The sequence below is a fragment of the Oncorhynchus keta genome, chromosome 17, assembly GCF_023373465.1.
Source record: "Oncorhynchus keta strain PuntledgeMale-10-30-2019 chromosome 17, Oket_V2, whole genome shotgun sequence".
NCBI lineage: Eukaryota > Metazoa > Chordata > Actinopteri > Salmoniformes > Salmonidae > Oncorhynchus > Oncorhynchus keta.
The window spans coordinates 12,396,544-12,409,780 of NC_068437.1; the positions used below are offsets into that span (position 1 = coordinate 12,396,544).

The window sequence follows — 13,237 nt, forward strand, 5'->3', positions numbered from 1 at the left end:
TTTACATTTTACATTTAAGTCATTTAGCAGACGCTCTTATCCAGAGCGACTTACAAATTGGTGCATTCACCTTATGACATCCAGTGGAACAGCCACTTTACAATAGTGCATCTAAATCTTTTAAGGGGGGTGAGAAGGATTACTTTATCCTATCCTAGGTATTCCTTAAAGAGGTGGGGTTTCAGGTGTCTCCGGAAGGTGGTGATTGACTCCGCTGTCCTGGCGTCGTGAGGGAGTGTGTTCCACCATTGGGGAGCCAGAGCAGCGAACAGTTTTGACTGGGCTGAGCGGGAACTGTACTTCCTCAGTGGTAGGGAGGCGAGCAGGCCAGAGTGGATGAACGCAGTGCCCTTGTTTGGGTGTAGGGCCTGATCAGAGCCTGGAGGTACTGAGGTGCCGTTCCCCTCACAGCTCCGTAGGCAAGCACCATGGTCTTGTAGCGGATGCGAGCTTCAACTGGAAGCCAGTGGAGAGAGCGGAGGAGCGGGGTGACGTGAGAGAACTTGGGAAGGTTGAACACCAGACGGGCTGTGGCGTTCTGGATGAGTTGTAGGGGTTTAATGGCACAGGCAGGAGCCCAGCCAACAGCGAGTTGCAGTAATCCAGACGGGAGATGACAAGTGCCTGGATTAGGACCTGCGCCGCTTCCTGTGTGAGGCAGGGTCGTACTCTGCGGATGTTGTAGAGCATGAACCTACAGGAACGGGCCACCGCCTTGATGTTAGTTGAGAACGACAGGGTGTTGTCAGGATCACGCCAAGGTTCTTAGCGCTCTGGGAGGAGGACACAATGGAGTTGTCAACCGTGATGGCGAGATCATGGAACGGGCAGTCCTTCCCGGGAGGAAGAGCAGCTCCGTCTTGCCGAGGTTCAGCTTGAGGTGGTGATCCGTCATCCACACTGATATGTCTGCCAGACATGCAGAGATGCGATTCGCCACCTGGTCATCAGAAGGGGGAAAGGAGAAGATTAATTGTGTGTCGTCTGCATAGCAATGATAGGAGAGACCATGTGAGGTTATGACAGAGCCAAGTGACTTGGTGTATAGCGAGAATAGGAGAGGGCCTAGAACAGAGCCCTGGGGGACACCAGTGGTGAGAGCGCGTGGTGAGGAGACAGATTCTCGCCACGCCACCTGGTAGGAGCGACCTGTCAGGTAGGACACAATCCAAGCGTGGGCTGCGCCGGAGATGCCCAACTCGGAGAGGGTGGAGAGGAGGATCTGATGGTTCACAGTATCGAAGGCAGCCGATAGGTCTAGAAGGATGAGAGCAGAGGAGAGAGAGTTAGCTTTAGCAGTGCGGAGCGCCTCCGTGATACAGAGAAGAGCAGTCTCAGTTGAATGACTAGTCTTGAAACCTGACTGATTTGGATCAAGAAGGTCATTCTGAGAGAGATAGCGGAGAGCTGGCCAAGGACGGCACGTTCAAGAGTTTTGGAGAGAAAAGAAAGAAGGGGTACTGGTCTGTAGTTGTTGACATCGGAGGGATCGAGTGTAGGTTTTTTCAGAAGGGGTGCAACTCTCGCTCTCTTGAAGACGGAAGGGACGTAGCCAGCGGTCAGGGATGAGTTGATGAGCGAGGTGAGGTAAGGGAGAAGGTCTCCGGAAATGGTCTGGAGAAGAGAGGAGGGGATAGGGTCGAGCGGGCAGGTTGTTGGGCGGCCGGCCGTCACAAGACGCGAGATTTCATCTGGAGAGAGAGGGGAGAAAGAGGTCAGAGCACAGGGTAGGGCAGTGTGAGCAGAACCAGCGGTGTCGTTTGACTTAGCAAACGAGGATCGGATGTCGTCGACCTTCTTTTCAAAATGGTTGACGAAGTCATCTGCAGAGAGGGAGGAGGGGGGGGGGGAGGTGGATTCAGGAGGGAGGAGAAGGTGGCAAAGAGCTTCCTAGGGTTAGAGGCAGATGCTTGGAATTTAGAGTGGTAGAAAGTGGCTTTAGCAGCAGAGACAGAGGAGGAAAATGTAGAGAGGAGGGAGTGAAAGGATGCCAGGTCCGCAGGGAGGCGAGTTTTCCTCCATTTCCGCTCGGCTGCTCGGAGCCCTGTTCTGTGAGCTCGCAATGAGTCGTCGAGCCACGGAGCGGGAGGGGAGGACCGAGCCGGCCTGGAAGATAGGGGACATAGAGAGTCAAAGGATGCAGAAAGGGAGGAGAGGAGGGTTGAGGAGGCAGAATCAGGAGATAGGTTGGAGAAGGTTTGAGCAGAGGGAAGAGATGATAGGATGGAAGAGGAGAGAGTAGCAGGGGAGAGAGCGAAGGTTGGGACGGCGCGATACCATCCGAGTAGGGGCAGTGTGGGAAGTGTTGGATGAGAGCGAGAGGGAAAAGGATACAAAGTAGTGGTCGGAGACTTGGAGGGGAGTTGCAATGAGGTTAGTGGAAGAACAGCATCTAGTAAAGATGAGGTTGAGCGTATTGCCTGCCTTGTGAGTAGGGGGGGAAGGTGAGAGGGTGAGGTCAAAAGAGGAGAGGAGTGGAAAGAAGGAGGCAGAGAGGAATGAGTCAAAGGTAGACGTGGGGAGGTTAAAGTCGCCCAGAACTGTGAGAGGTGAGCCGTCCTCAGGAAAGGAGCTTATCAAGACATCAAGCTCATTGATGAACTCTCCGAGGGGACCTGGAGGGCGATAAATGATAAGGATGTTAAGCTTGAAAGGGCTGGTAACTGTGACAGCATGAAATTCAAAGGAGGCGATAGACAGATGGGTAAGGGGAGAAAGAGAGAATGACCACTTGGGAGAGATGAGGATCCCAGTGCCACCACCCCGCTGACCAGAAGCTCTCGGGGTGTGCGAGAACACGTGGGCGGACGAAGAGAGAGCAGTAGGAGTAGCAGTGTTATCTGTGGTGATCCATGTTTCTGTCAGTGCCAAGAAGTCGAGGGACTGGAGGGAGGCATAGGCTGAGATGAACTCTGCCTTGTTGGCAGCAGATCGGCAGTTCCAGAGGCTACCGGAGACCTGGAACTCCACGTGGGTCGTGCGCGCTGGGACCACCAGATTAGGGTGACCGCGGCCACGCGGTGTGGAGCGTTTGTATGGTCTGTGCAGAGAGGAGAGAACAGGGATAGACAGACACATAGTTGACAGGCTACAGAAGAGGCTACGCTAATGCAATGTATATAGCCTGTATATAGCCCTGCTATTGTTATTTGCTTCTGCTCTTTAATTGTGGTAATTTTAAGGTATTTTCTTAACTGCATTGTTGTTTAAGGGCTTGTAAGAAAGCATTTTACTGCGTATGTGAAAAATAAAATATGATTTGATTTGAATCATTTCAGCAAATTAAACTAATTAGGTGTGTTTTTCTCCATATTTCATCCAGTTCACTTAATTTTTTAAATAATATATTACACTTGATCTTTCTTGAATAAGTTCCTCCAGTTCTTTTTGTTTTCCCTCTAACTTATTTTGTGCCTCTACGGTACAGTTGTTTTTGCTCTATGTCTGTACTGTTAGTCCCTCTATTTCCTTTGTTAATATAAACTATTTTGACCTAAATTGCTTTTCTTTTAAAGAGTAATATTGAATTGCATGGCCTCTAAAGGCACATTGAAAAGTGTCTCATAAAATAAGGGGATCTGCTGTACCTACAGTATGTTATGTTGGTAAAAAACGGTTATAAACTCTTCCTTCCTGGATAAAAACAAGTTGTCATCTAACAGTCTTTGTTTACATTTCCAATATCCTCGCCCACGTGAGAATTCTGTAAGAGTAATGTCAATTATTTAATGGTCTGACTGCATTCTGTCCCCTATCAACACTTGTACACTTTTGGTGCCAGCGAGAATGACACAAGAAAGTAGTCAAGACGCCTAGCTTGATTGAGCCTCCGCCACGTACATTTCACGAGGTCAGGATATTCAAGCATCCATATATCCACTACCTCCAATATATCCATGATATCCGTGATTTCTTTAGGCGCATGAGGTTTATAGTTTGTAATGTGGTTTCCTTTTACAATCCATTGCAGTTTAAAACCATATTATAAAATTCCCACCATAAAATAGAGTCTGTATTGCTTATAGGCTTGACAAATTCTTCTATATATTTTCAAAGAAGCATTGATCATCATTATTTGGACCATATAACTTAATAAGCCAACCATGTTTAGGGTTCTATAACCTATTTAAAAGAATCCATCTCCTTTGCGGATCTGTTTGGACAATTTGAACATTCGTATTAGCCCTTTTGAGTTTTTTTGCCCACGGGAGAAGTATATTTCACCCCCTCAGTCCTTTTTCCACACAACTTCCTCTAAAATCGTTGAATGAGTTTCTTGTAAACAATAGATATTATATTCCTTCTCTTTTAACTAGGTAAACACAGATCGTTTTTTCTTGTTCCGCTAAGCCATTACAATTATAACTGGCTATACTTATTTCACCATTTACCATAATGAGATATATCATAATGCAGTGTATATCTTTGTAAACTTACCATTTAAAAGTACAATGATGATTGAGTGCTCGTATAGCTGTACCATGATATTTGAGTAAACCTCCAATTGTTCTCCACGATTCCACCCGCTAAAACCTCCCCCCATCCCAAGTTGGGTTGTCGTCCCAGTGACTGGCAGACCACCCCTGTCCAGCTGGATCCTAGGGCCTTTGAGCGATTGGGACCCATCCTTTAAGAAGAGGACACAATGCCACCCACAGAACAGAAGCAGATCAAGCACCAAAACCATTTCCAATGCCCTCACTTCAATTGTATTTTTCGAGTTATTTTAAAAATAATATACAGAACCAGTCAAAAGTTTGGACACACCTACTTATTCAAGGGTTGTTGTTTTGGCTACTAAATTATTCCATATGTGTTATTTTATAGTTTTGATGTTTTCACTATTATTCCACAATGTAGAAAAAAGTTTTAAAAAAGTAGAAAAAAAACCTTGAATAAGTAGGTGTGTCCAAACTTTTGACTGGTACTATATACATATATATATATATATAAATATTACATATGTTAATTTATTTTCACAATTAACTAATAATATACCCTGTATTGTTGACAGTTCATATGCTACCTATAACCAGAATTGCCATTACAAAAATGTATTTTTTTGGGAAGCAATTATTATTTTGGCAAACAATTATTGTGATTCATTGTGATTCATCAATCAATCAAATGTATTTATAAAGCCCTTCTTACATCAGCTGATGTCACAAAGTGCTGTACATAAACCCAACCTAAAACCCCAAACAGCAAGCAATGCAGGTGTAGAAGCACAGTGGCTAGGAAAAATTCCCTAGAAAGGCCAGAACCTTGGAAGAAATCTAGAGAGGAACCAGGCTATGAGGGGTGGCCAATCCTCTTCTGGCTGTGCCGGGTGGAGATTATAACAGAACATGGCCAAGATGTTCAAATGTTCATAGATGACCAGCAGGGTCAAATAATAATAATCACAGTGGTTGTCGAGGGTGCAACAGGTAAGCACCTCAGGAGTAAATGTCAGTTGGCTTTTCATAGCCGATCATTCAGAGTATCTCTACCGCTCCTGCTGTCTCTCGAGAGTTTAAAACAGCAGGTCTGGGACAGGTAGCACGTCCGGTGAACAGGTCAGGGTTCCATAGCCGCAAGCAGAACAGATGAAACTGGAGTAGCGGCGGCCTTGTGGACTGGGGACCTCAAGGAGTCATCAGGCCAGGTAGTCCTGAGGCATGGTCCTAGGGCTCAGGTCCTCTGAAAGAGAGAGAATTAGAGAGAACATACTTAAATTCACACAGGACACCGGACAAGACAGGAGAAGTACTCCAGATATAACAGACTGACCCTAGCCCCCCGACACATAAACTACTGCAGCATAAATACTGGCTGAGACAGGAGGGATCGGGAGACACTGTGGCCCCGTCCGACGATACCCCCGGACAGGGCCAAACAGGCAGGATATAATCCTACCCACTTTGCCAAAGCATAGCGCCCACACCACTAGAGAGACACTTTTAACCGCCAACTTACCATCCTGAGTCATGGCAGAGCATAGCCCACGAAGATCTCCGCTACGGCACAACCCAAGCGCCAACCCGGGCAGATTCATCCTATGTTGTCCCCAACATCTTTATCCCATAGCAACAGAAGTGGGATATGTACACACACTCTCCCCAACCTTCCCACACCATCAACCACAAGCTCAAATGTTCAACAGTTGTTTCATCCCTGAGCCCCACTGAAAAGAAGACTTGATGTGCGAATGCATATACAGTTGTACCTGTTTGAGAAGGCATACACAATTGAGCAAGAATGGGGAGATTTGATTAACCAATGTCAAGTTCTAGCTGATAGAGCTCAGAAATATACCCCTTTCCCTAACGCACACACGCTGCTCCCGCGCTGTTACCATTTTCCCAAGCATCTCTGTGCAGTCGGACCTTTGATTATTGTGTGCCTCCAGGGCCACAATAATTTGCCCTCTCTCTGATTGTCCGAGTCTGACCCCCTCCCCATGGGTTACTGCAGCTAGTGTTGCCAGCACTTCCACTACCTGGGTGGGGGTCTCCATCGGAATTCCCACCGGCTAGACGCAAGGTCGTCAAGGTTCTCATTAGCAGCTTTGAGAAATTCCTTGTATATTATTCTCACACACCCGGGGGCTTTAGCTTTGTTGGACCAACCCCGCCAGGCAGGTTCAGGCTCTTGAGGGGGCGGTGCTGCTTTAGTGTCTCTGACCTCATTTATCTTTCTGTCTTGACTGCGTATAGGCTCCTTGCTGTAGGCCTATAAAACAGATAAAGATTTCTCGATCAGGGGTGTGCCTAGGGTATAGGGTTGGGGACCGTTCCATCATGATAGGACAATAAATAAATAGACTATTTTTGTCATATATTTTAAAGTGTATATCCCATATCTGCACAAATTGAAAACTCTCCCTGTTACAACTTCCGCTCGCAGACACACATGGGCTCTGGCACTTGCAACCATTTGACTTTTTCACTCACTTAACACACACCCCATCTTCCATGACAACCGCACTCCCCCCACATACACACCCACACATACCCACATACCGTGCCTTCTATGTCTTTGCTGTGTTTTTATCCCTACTATGTTGATTACGACCTAATTTCCAGTTTGAAATACTTCTGTGTTCCAGTTCCTTATATTTGAAGTTGTATCATTTCAATAATTGTATTTTCTTCTAATGCCGTCTTTTCTATTTCTAAAATACTCTAAATAGAATGTCGAAAACAAATTATTTTACAACATTCCCTATCTTGAATGGTATATTGTATTTGTAGTTTATATCTTTATCAATTGTTGTATTTGATAGATTTCCAGTGTTTTATTACAATCCCTACCATGGATAGTATTGGGTGTTCCATTATTCGACTCCTCTATGGGAACTTTGTATTATCTACAATAGCCATGGAGTAGACTTGGTGTCTCGGCACAGTTGGTTATCGACTACCAGAGCTAAACGTTTCCCATTTAGTCTGTTTACTTTAAAGAGTGGGTACAGAACTTTGCGCCGTTTTGCAATTTCCTTTGGGAACTGATCGGTCATGTCTATTTTCATGCCAGCGAGCCTTTTGCCCAGACTTTTAACCATTATTTTATCCTTAAAGAATGCCCATTTTGCAACGATTGGGCCTTTAAATCGGTTTCCTCGCTGTCCGAAAGGATGTACAAGTTTGAGTTTGATTTTATATCGCCTGTGATCTGTGGCACTTTAACCAGGAAATCTTTCACCACACTATTATGGATCTTCACCCTCATTCTCTGTAATATTGGTAAGTATCAGATATTCTCGCATAGATCTAGTCTGTATTTCAAGTAAAGCTTCTCTCAGAAACATGTTCTATTTCCCCCAAAAAATGTTCAACGTCCATTTCGATAGTATTGACTGTACCTTTTAGCTTGATTGTTTCTTTCTCCATTGTTGCTGCTTTTTCATTTACTCATCTTGAGGCTCGCCTTCAACTTCTTTATAAATTTACTGACTAGTTCACCTATGCCCAATTTATCGAATTTAGCGAGTCGGTTCCTACACTCACCATTTCAGGTGGTGAAAAGCATAAATCGTCTGTGTCTGTTGAGGTGTCTCGTTTTCTTTTGGGAATTTAATATTTTGCTGTTGAGTGTGTTGGTAATATTGGTCGATACATTTCTCTAGCCTCATCATTTTGTTTTGTTTTGTTGTCCTGATTATAGGTTATTTCCCACGAGTATACGAGTATGTGGAGGGAAGTGCTAAAATTTAGTCCGATTCACAGATATTGAATATGACGTTTTTATCTTGAGGCGTTCTGCACCTCTGTCTTCAATCCGTCATTGTTGTCTTTAAGGGAAGTGTTTGATGTTTATGCTATTGAAAGTAGCACGTTTTGTAAAACTTTGTAAGGGAATATGTCAGTAATGAGCTGCCCAGTGACGAGATCATTGTGCATTTCCAGTAACTTATGTTAATTTGGTGCCAGAAATGACTGTGAATTTGTAAATTCTTAACTGGAAACTACTTGTCAGTAAGTTATTGTAAAAGTCACAATAACTTACTGGTAAAATATTGCCAGTAACCTACATGACACACGCTGCCTCTAGCAATCTTGCCAGTAACCTACTGTGCCTTCACTGACTCTTCTGTTGACAACATGCACATCACTTGCTGATTGGCAGCATACTGTAACAGTGCCAACCTATCAAAATATTACAGGCTTGGCTTATTTGAGGCTTTCAGCTAGCTCTTTTGGTCTTCCATAAGCAGGAATGTCATCCCACTTAATATGCTCTGTTGATAATCATTAAGCTTTCACACAGTCAGTTCTGTTCACATAAGTGCATGTGATACCAAAGAACCATATGCTATTTAATTTAAAGCTAGTCACCATGTAATTGTAGCACTCACTTTCCTACCAGACCATTAGGTTAGTGAGTGTGATGGATTAGCTGCAGTAAATGACTGTGAATTTTACAAAAACCCACTTGTAATTACTTGACAGTAAGTTATTGAAAATGAAACACTTACTTCCTGTGAACCAGTTGCATCCACATAATCATAAAACCACTTATACTGGTACAACATTTCCACTGACGGTTGGCACAAATACAACATCATTTTGACCGCCCCTCAAAAAAATGCGAAAGAAGTCCCTTCAGCACATTGCCCCAACTCCATTTTAAAGTGCAGTAATGATTGTACGTAATGCTGCATTAGTAACCAAGTGGATAGTGGGAATTTACCAAAAATATTACCAATTGGTAATTACTAGTGAGAAATGTGTCTATCATTCCTAAGCTCCGACTTCTCCCACATGCTGACCTCTGATGTCTCCTATTAAGGAAATTACCTAAATAACAGCATTTTCGGGAGGTAAATGTAACAACAGAAAATGTAATAATATGGTTTTGGAACTATATAATTTGTTTTCAAGCATGATAGCTTTACTGTTAGTTTCCAGCTGACACAGCTTGTTGGCCATTAGCCAATTGGCGTTTCCCACTAATTTCAAAACACAGGTGACTACATAAAATATAGCCCCCCTCTAGGATTTGAACTCTCAACATTTGGATTTGAGGTATGCTGATCTTTCTGATGTGCCACAAAGTCTGTAGCATGTCCCTAAACATTCATGACCTGTAATAACAACTCCATTGTGTCCTCCTCCCAGAGCGCTAAGAACCTTGGCGTGATCCTGGACAACACCCTGTCGTTCTCAACTAACATCAAGGCGGTGGCCCGTTCCTGTAGGTTCATGCTCTACAACATCCGCAGAGTACGACCCTGCCTCACACAGGAAGCGGCGCAGGTCCTAATCCAGGCACTTGTCATCTCCCGTCTGGATTACTGCAACTCGCTGTTGGCTGGGCTCCCTGCCTGTGCCATTAAACCCCTACAACTCATCCAGAACGCCGCAGCCCGTCTGGTGTTCAACCTTCCCAAGTTCTCTCACGTCACCCCGCTCCTCCGCTCTCTCCACTGGCTTCCAGTTGAAGCTCGCATCCGCTACAAGACCATGGTGCTTGCCTACGGAGCTGTGAGGGGAACGGCACCTCAGTACCTCCAGGCTCTGATCAGGCCCTACACCCAAACAAGGGCACTGCGTTCATCCACCTCTGGCCTGCTCGCCTCCCTACCACTGAGGAAGTACAGTTCCCGCTCAGCCCAGTCAAAACTGTTCGCTGCTCTGGCTCCCCAATGGTGGAACAAACTCCCTCACGACGCCAGGACAGCGGAGTCAATCACCACCTTCCGGAGACACCTGAAACCCCACCTCTTTAAGGAATACCTAGGATAGGATAAAGTAATCCTTCTCACCCCCCTTAAAAGATTTAGATGCACTATTGTAAAGTGGCTGTTCCACTGGATGTCATAAGGTGAATGCACCAATTTGTAAGTCGCTCTGGATAAGAGCGTCTGCTAAATGACTTAAATGTAATGTAAATGTAATACATCTCTGCACTTAGCAAAATATTGCCATATGCACTGATATTTTAGTTATTCTGATGATTCTCTCATCATTGATTTAATTTACTTATTTCAGCAACTTGAGGGTTTTCTGTAAAGTTGTCTAATGTTAATTGGGCTTATTATTCAGTTTTAATGTTACTCCTGAATCACTATGATCAACATAATCATTTTTCTTGACTGTATTTTTAGCGAAGCTGAGATTTACTTTGATGTGTGTATTAATGTCCCCTCCCTCTTTTTTTTTGCCAGATTTGTCTGTTTTTGCTGCAGCTGAAGGAAAAACTTAGGACACTCAGACAGATGAGGCAGCAAAGGTCAAAGGTTAAAAGGACCTGGACATTGATATAGAGAGAGTCAGAGAGTAACTGTAAGAGTGATGATGTGTTCATGATGAACTCCAGAAAGATGGGAATATAAATGAGATAAATAGAGAATGCCAGACAGTGATGGTGTTGACAAAGACAAAGTAATCTAAGAGGATGAGAAAGAGGGAGATGAAAAGAAAGAGGTCCTTCAGGAGAACCAGCCAGCAAAATACAAAGGTGAAACTGAAAGAGACGCAATAAGTGTTAAAGTTTTTTGTTTTTTGTTTTCCTGGTTTGAACATTGTACCAATGTTTTGGAATATTTTACCTGTTACCCCCCCACCCACCCCCACCCCCCAAAGAATATGGTCACAAAAAAAAAAATATGAGGCGAGCTTGAACACCCTCACTAATATGTTTATCTCTCACTTTTCCACTTGAGGGCAGCCATTTATCTGTTAACTGCAGAATGTTTTCAAATAGCAATGGTTAAAAGGCATTACTTGGAGTTGCAGCATACTGTATGGATACAATTATGACTGATGAGCATGTTCGAAACCTTTTTCCAGTCTTTATTGCTTTGTGTTACTATCGCTTGAAAGTCCATTTAATAACACTCCTGTTTCTTTTTTCAGATCTCTCTGTTTTTGCTGCAGACAGGGATAGGACTCAGAACCCTCAGAAAGACCAGGCAGCAAGGGTCAAAGGCGAAAAGGACCTGGACATTGATTTCGCTTTAAATATCAGCTATCTGAGCAAGCAACCGATCGCTGCAGCTGTGCACAGACCCTCTGTAAATAGCCCATCCAATCTACCTACTTCATCCCCATATTGTTTTTATTTACTTTTTTGCTCTTTTGCACCTCAGTATTTCTACTTTTGCAGACCAGTATTTCTACTTCTACGTGTTAATTTGCTAAATTGTAATTACTTCACTACTATGGCCTTACCTCCTCACGTCATTTGCACACACTGCATATAGACTTTTTTTCCTATTGTGTTATCGACTGTACATTTGTTTATACCATGTGTAACTCTGTCTTGTTTTTTGTGTCGCATTGCTTTGCTTGATCTTGGCCAGGTCGCAGTTGTAAATTAAAACTTGTTCTCAACTCGTCTACCAGGTTAAATAAAGTTGAAAAATTAAAAAGTTAAAAAATAGACTGACTGGTCAGAAAGTGACAGTGAAATTGAGGAAGTAATCGAAAGTGACAATGAGTGCATAAGTGAAGAAATAAAGGAAGTTAGTGAGTGTTGCAGCCGAGGACACCATTTTTACATGCTTCAGCACTCAGCGGTCCCGTTCTGTGAGCTTGTGTTGTTGCTCCTTGACGTTTCCACAATAATAGCACTTACAGTTGACCGGGGCAACTCTAGCAGGGCAGACATTTTTTGAACTGACTTCTCATGAAAACGTCCGTTGCCGTTGCGTCTGAATGATTTCTCAATTTTGCTTTCATTTCGATGGTGTATATTCAATGGATTGATTCAAATAGATTCCCACCCACATCTGCACACCACTACAATGTCACCAGCACGCCAGCATATGCACGAGAGGTGCAAAGGTTTGTTGCAGGCAAAAATGTGGCCTGTTTGTAAGGGGTCATATAAACATTACTCTGGCTTGACGTTTTGATAACTGTGTAAATCTCTCTAGAACAAGGTGACTTTTATCAATATATTTGCTATATTTACCACCCCAAAATGAATTGCTAATTAGTTGCTACTGTGACAACCATAAAGAACTACAAATGCTATGATCATCTGGAACCTGACTGCCGAATCGAGGCAAAGGTAAGAATCTATGGACTAACTATCTAATGTTAGCTAAATTTAGTATGGAATAATTTGGCAACATTTATTTTAATTGACAGTTCTGTGAACTGCCTTGTGCAAGTTTTAAATGGACACAATACCTGTTTGCAAAGGTGTCAGCTAGAGATGACGTGCGGGAGCTTGCAGGGATTTGTAGTCTTGAATGATGTATACTTTGATGCAAATTTGCTTCTTCGAATCTGAGAGTAAATAGATCGGAATATATTGATAAAAGTTGCCTTGTCTGAGAGAGGTTTACATGGATGTCAAAGCAGTGTAAACCTATACGAAAGACAGCCCTGATTTCCAAATGTTCTAAAATTCCCTATGGGAAGAAATGAATGGTGTAAAAAATGATTGGAACCATTTCCCTGTTTAACCACTAGGTTTTATGGGTATTATAACACCTCCACTGTGAGGCTTTATAGTAGTGAGCCAACAATGGATAGTGACAATGAGTTCATACATTATGTAAAGTCGAATGGAAAAACTGGAATGTGGACATTGAGGAAAAGAAAGCTCCTATTCCAAAGTGATGGTAATACAGCTGAGAGAGATGAAATAAAACCAAGAGACAAAAAAAAGAGCAGTTGAAAAGAAAGGGGTATTTCAGGAGAACCAGCCAGCAAAATGCAAAGGTAAAACATGTGGATGAAAGAGACTTTAAAAAGAAACACCACTATAGAGGATAAAGAGAAGAATAACAATATTCTTG

General features: G+C 43.4%; 1 long non-coding RNA gene across 1 annotated transcript in view; it reads right to left on the bottom strand.

Annotated features, from left to right (window-relative positions):
* The window catches only part of LOC127908197 (uncharacterized), a 16,769-nt gene extending 4,664 nt beyond the window's left edge, over nucleotides 1–12,105 (bottom strand). Inside the window, exon 1 of the long non-coding RNA XR_008066275.1 lies at nucleotides 11,658–12,105. This is a non-coding gene — a long non-coding RNA (uncharacterized LOC127908197). The remainder of the gene's footprint in view (nucleotides 1–11,657) is intronic.
* Between the last annotated feature and the right edge of the window lie 1,132 nt (nucleotides 12,106–13,237).